The following is a 10,991-nucleotide window of genomic DNA, read 5'->3' as shown; positions in this document are numbered from 1 at the left end:
TCTGTCTCCCTGGAAGTCTCAGTTATTCTCTCCTGCCTCATTATGGGCCATTCAGCTCTTTATTAAACCACTCAGAAGGTGCCTTGGAAAAGACACATCTTCACAGTGTACAAAACGATTATTCCACTATAGTCTGCCTTGCATTTTCTTGGGCAGATATTTTATTGTGAATTGAATTTTTCAAGGACCTTATCTTGGTCATCTGGAAATGATTTTACTATCTTTTCATATCTTTATTGATGAATGATGAGAGAAGGTCAAGAATGTGCTCAGAGAATCCTGGGACCACATATGTTTAAGCAAAGAATCTTCACAGAGTTTATAAAACATGTTTTAGGGTACTTTATTAAGGATAGTTTCAAATTGCTATTATAATAATGCAACTTGTCTAAGATGTAGTGTCTGGTTTTGAAACACTAGTCTCCAAATAATTCTGAAGGTACTTTTTTAGTTGTAATCAACATTAATAATCAACAAACCTTAAGAATATTAGCCTGTGGAGCCTCCAAGGGACACAAGTAGGCCCTATGCATAGAAAGTCAGTTGTGTAGCTTGATATGCTTAAGTGCCCCACTGGCAGTAGAATCAGAATTCATCCCTGATGCATGAGCAGGGTTTTTGGAGTCCACTACCTATGGTAGGATAACTCGCACAGCCTTGAGGCAGGGGGGAGTGATTGGACCTGCCTCTACTGAATGTACCAGTTTCTGCTGACTCCCCATGGGAAGCCTTACCTTCTTGTAGGAGGGAATCAGGGTGGGTTGGGGTTGAGGCTGGAAGGGCAGGAGGAAGGAAAAGAGGGATCTGTGATTGGTATGTGAGCTGAATAAAAATATTCTTAACAACAACAACAAAAAAGATTAGCCAGGATAATAATATCATACTATCACTAGATATCTTTGGAACCAAATAATTCTGCCTCCATTTTAATACTGCATGGGAAGTGTGGTGACATTTTCTTGTACTCTAATAAAACTTGTCTGAAAAATCAGAGGACAGAGCTAGCCTCAGAGTTCAGACAGTGGAGACACACACCTTTAATCCTAGTACTCAGGAGGCAGAGGCAGAGCTCCCTCTGGATCTCTGTGAGTTCAAGACCACCCTAGACTACACGAGATTAATCCAGTTTAAAGAAAACAGCCAGATAGTGTTTAATCTTTAATCCTAGCACTTGAGATCTCATGCCTTTGCTACCAGTACTTGGGAAGCACACATGTCATTAATCCCAGCACTAGGAAGGAAGTGAAATGGCTGGGTGGAAAAAGGTATATAAGTTGTGAGGAGACAGAAACTAGGTCTTTTTAGCTGCAGATTTAGAGGCTTTCAGAGGATTCGTGGAGTTGGAAGGTAAGAAGCAGTTGTGGCTTATTCCTTTGTCTCTCTGATCTTTCAGTATTTACCCCAATACCTGGCTCAGTGTTTTTATTAAGACCAACTAGGATTCATGCAACATCTGGCGTCCAAATTTTTGGGGGCACAAATTCACAAAACAAAACAAAACAAAACAAAAAGCTGTTTGCCTTTGGCTTTGCAGCCACCTGTACAGGCCACAGCTGTATGTGGTCGGAGTCTCCAACCCACCTCTTGGGATTTTGTTTTGGACACCAAGCAGAGTTGTGGGTGCTACCTGTGGTGATACAGATGAGTGACAGGAAAGGACAGGCCTGACTAGCAGGAGTATCAGCCATCTAGATACTCAACCCATCACACCATTTAAGCATCTAACCCAACCACCCAGCTAGATAACTAGAGCGGCTCCCAGGCAGCTCAGGTTCGGTTGGACCTTGGCCCACCTGCCAGTTGCAGCCACGCAGGCAGCCCCAGGAGGAACGCTGGAGTCCATCTCCTTTGATTCTGAGGATTTGAAGATGGTTGCATAATCAGTGCCAAAAGTTGCGCTAAAAAGCACCACCAAGGTATTTCTAAATGAGCGCTTTATTAATACGCTGAAGAACAAAGAGCCGATACCAGTGAATATTCGGGCTTTGATGTAGCAGCAGCAGCAGCTAGCCAATGCCAGAAACAGAAGCCTGGCCCAGCAGATGGAGAATAGACCCTCTGTCCAGGCAGCATTAAAACTTAAGCAGAGCTTAAAGCAGCACCTGGGTAAGAGCAACATCCAGGCTCGTTCAGTCCAACTCAAAGGTACCCTGGCCAGGGGAGCAATTGGAGGAAGAGGCGTACCCATAATCCAGAGAGACTTTCCCTGAGGAGGACTACTTGGGGGACATGCCACTAGAACCTTGCTTAGAGGTGAGAGATCGTTTTTGAGGTTGGGATATGATAGGTTGGGGAAGAGGGGACTTTGGAGGCTGAGGCTGAGGTCATGGCAGAGAAAGGGGTTCCCTCATTCACCCTGTATTGACCAATTGGATGCATACATGTCAAAAACTAAAGGACAACTGGATGTTGAGTTGGATGCCTACATGGCACAGGCAAATCCCGAAACCAGTGATTGAAGCCTGCCCGCCTATTAGACTCTTGTTAAAGTCTATACATCTATATAAAAAAAAATAACCTGGAGAAAACATGAGAAGAAACACGAATGATGCTGGAAGGACCTATCACAGTAGACTGTGGACTTACCTGTCACTAGTTGGAACATTTAGTCTGTTCCATCTACTTTTTGAAACTGTGTTATATGAATGAAACCTGTTTTCCTTTGATTTGATTGAGTTTGTTTTTGTTGTTTACCCAGTCACCTAGACTTCTGTTTGAACAAGAATGTGTTGGCCTAGTGAGTAGAACAACATTTTTCCAGCCTTTGCCTCACCTGTCATATGCTCTGACATTTTAATATTTCCTCTGTTCATCTTTATGATCCCAGAAAAGGTTCCCAGGAGGCAGCCACTATTCTCACTAATCTGTAGTCCCTGGGTAGAGTTTTTCTACATCTTCTTTAAAAGCTTCCTGTTAATAGCTAAAACTAAAGTTGTGTCTGCTGTTTTGACGGTGAAGGTAGTAAACCGGAAATGTTGGTATTGCTTGATACCAAATTCAGAAGCTAGACAAGTAATAATAATCTGTAGGTTTTGAAAAGACTAATTCACAATGCAAAAGAATAATTAGGCTGTTAAAGGCAAAATGTAGCATCATTGAAGGAATGGACCTGAGATACAATAAATATTGACTCTCATGACCATGATGATGCTTTAACAGGAGAGGTGATTTCCAGAGGACTGAAGAAAAATGAAAATGTCAAATGCTTCAATATTGGTAAACAAGGTCACTTAAAAAGGGGACTGTAAACAGGGCCTTCCTAGAAACAATGTTTTCACTAATAATAATCCCAATAGAATACCCCTTCCTTCTGGATCATGCAGAAGGTGTGGCAAAGGCAGACATTGGACTTATGAATGAAAATCAATAAGGGACAGAAAAGGTAATCCTTTGCCATTGGAAAATGCCTTGAGGGGCCTCTCACAGGCCTCCATGTCAAATTCGGCTCAGTTGTTTCCTGTCGTCATAGAGGAAATTTCCTCCCAGAACTACTAAAGAATTTAATGGCTTTTGTAAAACAACATACAGCTCTGGATGATAGAATGGCTATAAAAAGGAGAACAAAAAAATTCAGGAGAAAACATAAATCAAAAGTGATAAAGATTAGATTTGAAATCTAATATTTGGGGTGGGGCATAGTTTTGTTGTTGTCTTTGAGGAAAATAAAAATAACTATCTTGAAGAATTTAAAGACCTTTGGACAAATAAACATCCAAAGAAGAAGGGAGAACTACCCTGGAAAAATTACCAAGAAAAGGAATAATCTGACCTAATTAGATCTCTGGTCTCCAAAAAGATGATGGGATCCCACAAAGACAAATCTATGATAATATCAGTAATCTGAAAAACACCACCTAAAGATTGGCTTTGGATTGCAAACTACTCAGGACAATTTCAAGATGCCTAGCTGAGATGATCCAGCCTAACAGACTACTCTAGCCAGGCCTTGAGACAAGCCCTGAACTTTCCCATTACAAACAGACTTATTATGCAGAGACTGGACAACAAATGAGACAGCTACCTCTTCCAGGACTTGACTATTAACTCAAAACTTTTATTTTCAGGATTACCTAAAGATGCCTTCTCCCCCAGACAGCAGGAAGTAACTTTAAGTACATGATACCCAAATTCCCAAGAAGTGGGGTAGATGGTTTTTGATCATTCAGTGGGTTATAGATATTGTTATTGTTTAGGATGGTTGGTTACAAGATTTTATTTTTAATGATCAGGAAAAAGACTAAACAAAAGAGAATAGATTCAGGGTTCTTGTTTTGAAAAGAAAAAAAAGAGATGGAAATAGATATGATAGGATAGGAGGTAGAGTATTGAATCTGCTCTGAAAAAAAAGTTGTAGAAATGATAGGATAAAAGGGTAGATTACTAAATCTACTTGGAAAAGAAAAAAGAGAGAATATAGATATAAGATAAAAAGGTAGATTATTGAATCTACTTTTTAAAAGCAGCAATTAGTTTTAAATATTTTACATTGGATTGGATTTGTATATATTGATACAAATTTGAGATTAATTTTGTTAGAATATACTATCCATATATTTCTATTTTTGTTCAAAGTATTGTACCTATACAGCTCATTTAACAATGTAATGCAAATTTCTATTCTTTGAAAGTTATTATTACCAAATTTAGGATAAGAAAGAAATGCAGGTTAGTTGTTAGTCACCTATCACAATGGCACTTGTCAGGTTAGGTATGTTTTCATGGTCAAACAGAGATATATTTTAGAAAGACAGGTAATCTTCAAATACTTCAGAGATCTACAGAATATGGCATTTAAGATGCACCAATCTACTTCAGAGAAGATGATGGGCATTGAAAAAACTCCATATAGAGTTTACTTTCATTTTTTTACACATAAAATAAAATCTAATTTTACTTTTTTAATTATTATTTTTTTAAGCAACACCTTCACTCTTTATTCATCAAAGATACATGTAGAAATGGGGAGAGAGATCTTAGGCTGTTGTACCCAGTCTCCTCTCTGTCCATGTACTGGGCCCTCTTCTGAACTCCAAATGCATACCCAGGTACCTCATGGCATCTCCAATGTCCAATACATTTTTTTTTGTATTTATTTTATAATACTATTCAGTTCTACATAATAGCCACAGATTCCCTTGTTCTCTCCCTTGGAGTTTACTTTAATTTTAGCAAAAGTTAGCCACTAGGTAAAAAAAATGCCCTTGCTTCAATTGCTGACAGTATGCTATCCAAAATGGACAAGCAGAACACTTAAGAAAGGACTGCTGAACTTTGGCAAGACAAGGTAGGAAGGCCCTTTAGAATATCCTGTTTCACAGCTATGTCTGTCAGATATGCTCGGCCTGTAGACAGAAGAAGGATGTCCCCATGTTGCAAAGGAAGCTTGGGTGACTGTCCAGGTAGCCAGATTTTTCTGTCATTTCTCACATTTTTTTGGAAGTTGCTTGATTGCATTTCCTGTTTACTAGGTTAATATTATTTCTTCTTGAGTCTCTGATGGAGTTGAAGACTAGGTAGTTATAGTTATAGTTTTCCTTGTTAAAAAATTCAGAAAAGAAACTCACTAAATAGTTGTAAAGTGTATATATTTGAAAGACATCGGCCGGGCAGTGGTGGCGCATGCCTTTAATCCCAGCACTCGGGAGGCAGAGGCAGGCAGATCTCTCTGTGAGTTCAAAGCCAGCCTGGTCTCCAAAGCAAGTTCCAGGACAGGCACAAAGCTACACAGAGAAACCCTGTCAAAAAAAAAAAAAGAAAGAAAGAAAGAAAGGAAGGAAGGAAGGAAGGAAGGAAGGAAGGAAGGAAGGAAGGAAGGAAGGAAGAAAGAAAGAAAGACATCAAAGGATAGTTTTTGGTTGGTAATACAAGTTAGGATAGAAAGTGAATTAGGCCAGGCGGTGGTGGTGCACGCCTTTAATCCCAGCACTCGGGAAGCAGAGCCAGGCGGATCTCTGTGAGTTCGAGTCCAGCCTGGGCTACCAAGTGAGCTCCAGGAAAGGCGCAAAGCTATGCAGAGAAACCCTGTCTTAAAAAAAAAAAAAAAAGTGAATTTGGTACAACACTTTGGATTCACCAAAAAGGATAAGTAATGGAGTATTTTGTCTGATGGAAATGTTTATGGACTGGACATTGTTAATGTAATTCTTGACTGTACATATTGTATATAGTTATTGTGTTTATTATATACAGTTTTTATGATATTAGTTATAACCTCTGTTTATTATTTTAGACAGAAAAGGGGAAATGTGGTGATATTTTGCTATACTCTAATAAAACTTGCCTGAGGATCAGAGGACAGAGCCAGCCACAGAGGTGAGTCAGTGGTGGCACACACCTTTAATCCTAGCACTCAGGAGGAAGAGGCAGAGATCCCTCTGGATCTCTGTGAGTTCAAGGACACCCTGGACTACACAAGATTAATCCAGTATAAAGAAACTGTTAGGCAGTGTTGCCACACACCTTTAATCCAGGTACTTGGGAGTCACAGGCCTTAAATCCCAGCAGTTCAGATCTCATTCATTTGGTACCAGGGAAGTACACACTCCATTAATCCCAGCGTTAGTAAGTGAAGTGGCTGGGCTGAGAAAAGTATATAAGGCATTGGAGACAGGAACTGGGCCTTTTCAGCTGAGGATTCAGAGGCATTCAGTCTAAGGATCTGTAGAGACAAGGTCTTGCCTCCCTTTTGGCCTCAGAATTTGGTAGTGGTAAGAAGTTTCTCTAATGGCTTCTTCCTTTGTTTCTCTGATCTTTCAGCATTTACCCAGATATCTGGCTCTGTGTTTTTATTATAAGAGCATTTAGGATTCATGCAGCAAGGAAGAAATTGATTTGAGGTCCAATAAACAGTTCCGGCCTTGTTAATCCCATCAGCATTCAAGCTAATTCCTTAAAATAAATCAATAATGATCCAGAAGGATCTAAGTCCTTCACTCCTGCCCCACCTGCACAAAATCACAATCGTGCATCAGCAATAAAACTAACACCAACACAACACACAGAAGCTTCCTACAGTTAATACTCAAACATACATGAAAAGAATTGACATGCATTTACCTTGTAATGGAGCAACAATGTCTCTACTTGACAACACAAGCTAACAAACAAACCCCAGGAGCCTGGAAGTGTTAACACAATCGGATTTATTATCTAATAAGGTCCCATAGACATCCTCTTCACAACATAACAAATATTGCCATTGCTCTTTGTTGCCCCACAGAATATGACAATAAGTTGTTATTGCTGAAAACCCAACATGTGTGAGTCATGAACCATGGAAAATTCACACTGGTACTCACCTGAAAGTTTCATCCCTACTGCTTAGGTTATACCATTCTAGAAGGTGCTATGCATATTACTAGAAAAGAAAGATAATCTTTAACTTTACCTAGCTGTAGATCCTGTGAGTTACAATAATAAACAACCTGAAAACATACCCCCACTGACTCAATAGGGGGCACAAACATAATTGGAGTAATCACTTTATGATTAAATTATGCCATTCTTCATGAGAAGCCACCATAACTGAATTCAAGAACTTGTGACTATCTAGGTCATAGACCCTAGGAGTAAACTACTACTATTATATTTGATTAGTTGGACATGATACTGATGATTTATCATTGTACTCATAGATTAGCACATCATATCTTTCAAATCTCATCAGAGAAACTTATTTTTGCAGTAGATGGTGATTAATACAGAGACCCCCAAACAATTTAAGGTGCAAATAATAAGAGTAATCAGGCATAAACAGAACATGTGTATCATTTATGCTCTTTCCAATCCTCAGATATCATAGAAGTGTGTATTTTGGGTCCATGGAGGTTGGAAAGAATGGAAGAACCAGAAGATATAGATGGCTATAATGGAAGATAACTATGCTCACCACAATATCACTAACAGCTGTAGCTGAAACTGTGTGCCACATATGAACTCACAGTGTTTGTGACAATAGTCACAGGACTGATAAGTACAAAATTAAGCCAGACAAAATGTCAGCAAGTATGAAATTTTAGGCAGGGAGTCTTACCATAGCTCAAGAGATCCTGGTAGTTGATAGTATCTGGGAAAAGAAAAATTAGTTTTCTTCAAAGTTGTGACCCCTGGTTGTTGCCCATACTCCAGTGGATGCCAATACATACTGGGAGTATATGAACAGCACAGGTTGTACCCAGTGATCTTAAAAAGAAAGGCACAAAGTTAGGTGGGTATGGAAGGGAGGCTTGGATCTGGGAGAAGTTATGAAAAGCTGTGTATATAAAAACATATAATGTGTTATTTTTCAAAATTTAATAAAATTATTTTAAATTTAAAAAAATATAAGAATTACTAATTTTTGAATATTTGTTTACTCTCTCAGTCTTTACTATGACTCCTATATTTAGTCATTCTCATATTGCAAGAAAACAACCATTTTTAAAAAAAACATAAATATACACTAAATTGAAATGCTGTTTTAATGGCAAAGTACTTGAAATATATATTTTGCTTCCTAAAGTCTCAATAAGAAGAATTTAATCATTTGTCCAAAAAGAGTCAATTTGAGGTTCTGAATGTCTATAATCTAAAGCAAACAAATAAACAAAAAGGCATATGATAACAAGCAAGCATTAGGCAATGGCATGTATTCATTTGCTGTCTATTATTTTAATTAATTCTGTACCAAATTCAAGACTATACAACAAGTGTATCAATTACTCCATCGTTCATGTATTCATTTATCTAATTTCCCCCTCCAGGGGTAGAAGCTGTCTAGATAGTTTTTTTTTTTCTTTTAAAATTACTCATTAATGTCAACAATCATAATTTCACATTAAGTCAGCCCAGCTTGAGCAGAAATATTGAGAAAATAATTAGTTTTGTTTTCTAAGCATTCTCAAACCCTGAATTCATGAAACAAGCCTCCAAATACTCAAACAGAACTCAAGAAAGTATTAGTGGACACAACAAACTCATTCCTCACTCGAGGACTCTAAAGACACATTAAGAGTGAAAATAGACAAGTAATGAGCAAGCAAATTTGTTATTTTAAAAATATTCATAATGCCACCTGCATTATTTGCTTTTTGATAATGATAACGTTTACAGGAGATATTCTAATACAATGACAATTTGAAGAAATAAAAATGATACCAGCTATATGATGAGAGCTATTTATTTCAGACTAATGTCAAACTTTGCTTATGGGTATAAGTACAACATGTATATTATTATTATATTAAAAACAGTTTCTAATCTCAGATATATTGCTATATTAAAGACAGTTTCCAATCTCAGATATATTGTTATATTAAAGTCAATTTAGTGTAAATGTAATTACAGGATAAAGTTTTGATTGTCACGACCAATTTCAGTTTTTATAGCAAGGCAGATTTGATGGTAAATTTTATTGAATTAGCAAATGTTACATCTACAAAGGTAGTTTGAGAATATCATGTCTTTCAAGTGGAGAAATCTGAAATACATAGTTTATAATTTGAAAACATATATATTAAATGTATCAGTTAGTTATGTAAGGGTTGTCTAGAGAAGCAGAAAGAGTAGGATATTTATATACACCTATGTAAACATAAGCATATAACTATGTTTTATACGTAAACACATGTATTATTTTAAAAATACATTTCCTTCCCATGTTCTTAAACTTTAAAAAGGAGTTTGGATACATAAAGACAAGAAAATACTTGAATCTCAGCCACAGTGACAGTGATTTCTCCTTCGTCTTCCTTTTTGTTCTATTCTGCATCTCACTAGATAAAATGATACCTGTCCACATTTGGTCATGCAAACTTGAATTTTCAAGAGTCTAGAGATTCAAATGGCATTATAGTATCAAAACAATTTCATGGGTAGAAATTTTTTTTTTATTTTTATTTTTGAGACAGGGTTTCTCTGTGTGGCTTTGGAGCCTGTCCTGGAACTCACTCTGTAGCCCAGGCTGGCCTCGAACTCACAGAGATTCCCTTGCCTTTGCCTCCCGAGTTCTGGGATTAAAGGCGTGCACCACCACCACCCAACAGAAATAATGTTTTATCAGTTGCACAAACATCCCTAAGGTCAGTCAAGCTGACACTTGAAATGGTCAGTATAACAAATTCATACCTACAAAAATTTGTAAATACATTAAAAATTCCACATGAGTTTCATGGTGTTTTCCTGACAGATAATAGATCTTTACTATTGTTTTTATTTTTTGTAATTTTTGCATGTATTCGTTTTGGGTCTACGTGCAATAATTTTTCTGAGTCCTTGGACATCAAGTTGAAGCCCTAAAAGCTGGAGTCACTTTAGTTGGAAATTTTAATTTATTACATAACCACAGTACAGTTACCAAAATAAAGACATTTAACTTTGGTATTATATTATTATTTAGCTACCATGTATAATCAGACCAGGTAAACTTGCAAAGTAATATTATGTACAGAAAATTTAAATCCAAGATCAAGCATTACATTATTTTTCATAAATCTAGCTTTCTGTAAAATAAAACATTTTTTCTTTTGACCGGACTGGCCTCAAACTCACAGAGATCTGCCTCTGTCTCCCAAGTATTGTGATTAAAGGCTTATGCCACCACCACTTGGCTATAAAACACTTTCTTAATCTTTATTGATATATTTACATATATATATCAATATGTAGACGGTATATTTACAAGTTTAGGTTAGTGTGTATTTGAGTGTGTGTGTATGATCATGTGGGTTTTTTTCTGTAGCACTGAATGTGTCCTCATTGGAAATCCAGACCTTGAATATACATAACTTTCTCAATTGCTATTCACTTGATTTTTCTCCCTTATCATTTTCTGAGACAGAGTCTCTTGATGAATCTGGAGTTCACTGATTTGCCAAGACTTGTTCTAGGGATCCCTGTGTCTTTAGTTTGACAGCACCATAATTATCTTTTTTTGGTGTTACGTGTGGTTTCTTTTACAAGATACTGGTGATCTGATCTCAAATACTCACATTAAGTAGCAAGTACCATTTATG

The 10,991-nt window shown here is 37.2% G+C and overlaps 1 pseudogene; it reads left to right on the top strand.

Annotated features, from left to right (window-relative positions):
- The first annotated feature begins 1,868 nt into the window (after positions 1-1,868).
- On the top strand, positions 1,869-2,459 carry LOC102928087 (chromatin target of PRMT1 protein pseudogene; annotated as a pseudogene).
- Positions 2,460-10,991: the final 8,532 nt, after the last annotated feature.

This window comes from Peromyscus maniculatus, chromosome 10, assembly GCF_049852395.1.
Source record: "Peromyscus maniculatus bairdii isolate BWxNUB_F1_BW_parent chromosome 10, HU_Pman_BW_mat_3.1, whole genome shotgun sequence".
Taxonomy (NCBI): Eukaryota; Metazoa; Chordata; class Mammalia; order Rodentia; family Cricetidae; genus Peromyscus; species Peromyscus maniculatus.
The sequence above is the reverse complement of the archived record's forward strand: the minus strand, read 5'-3'. Positions and strand labels throughout refer to the sequence as shown.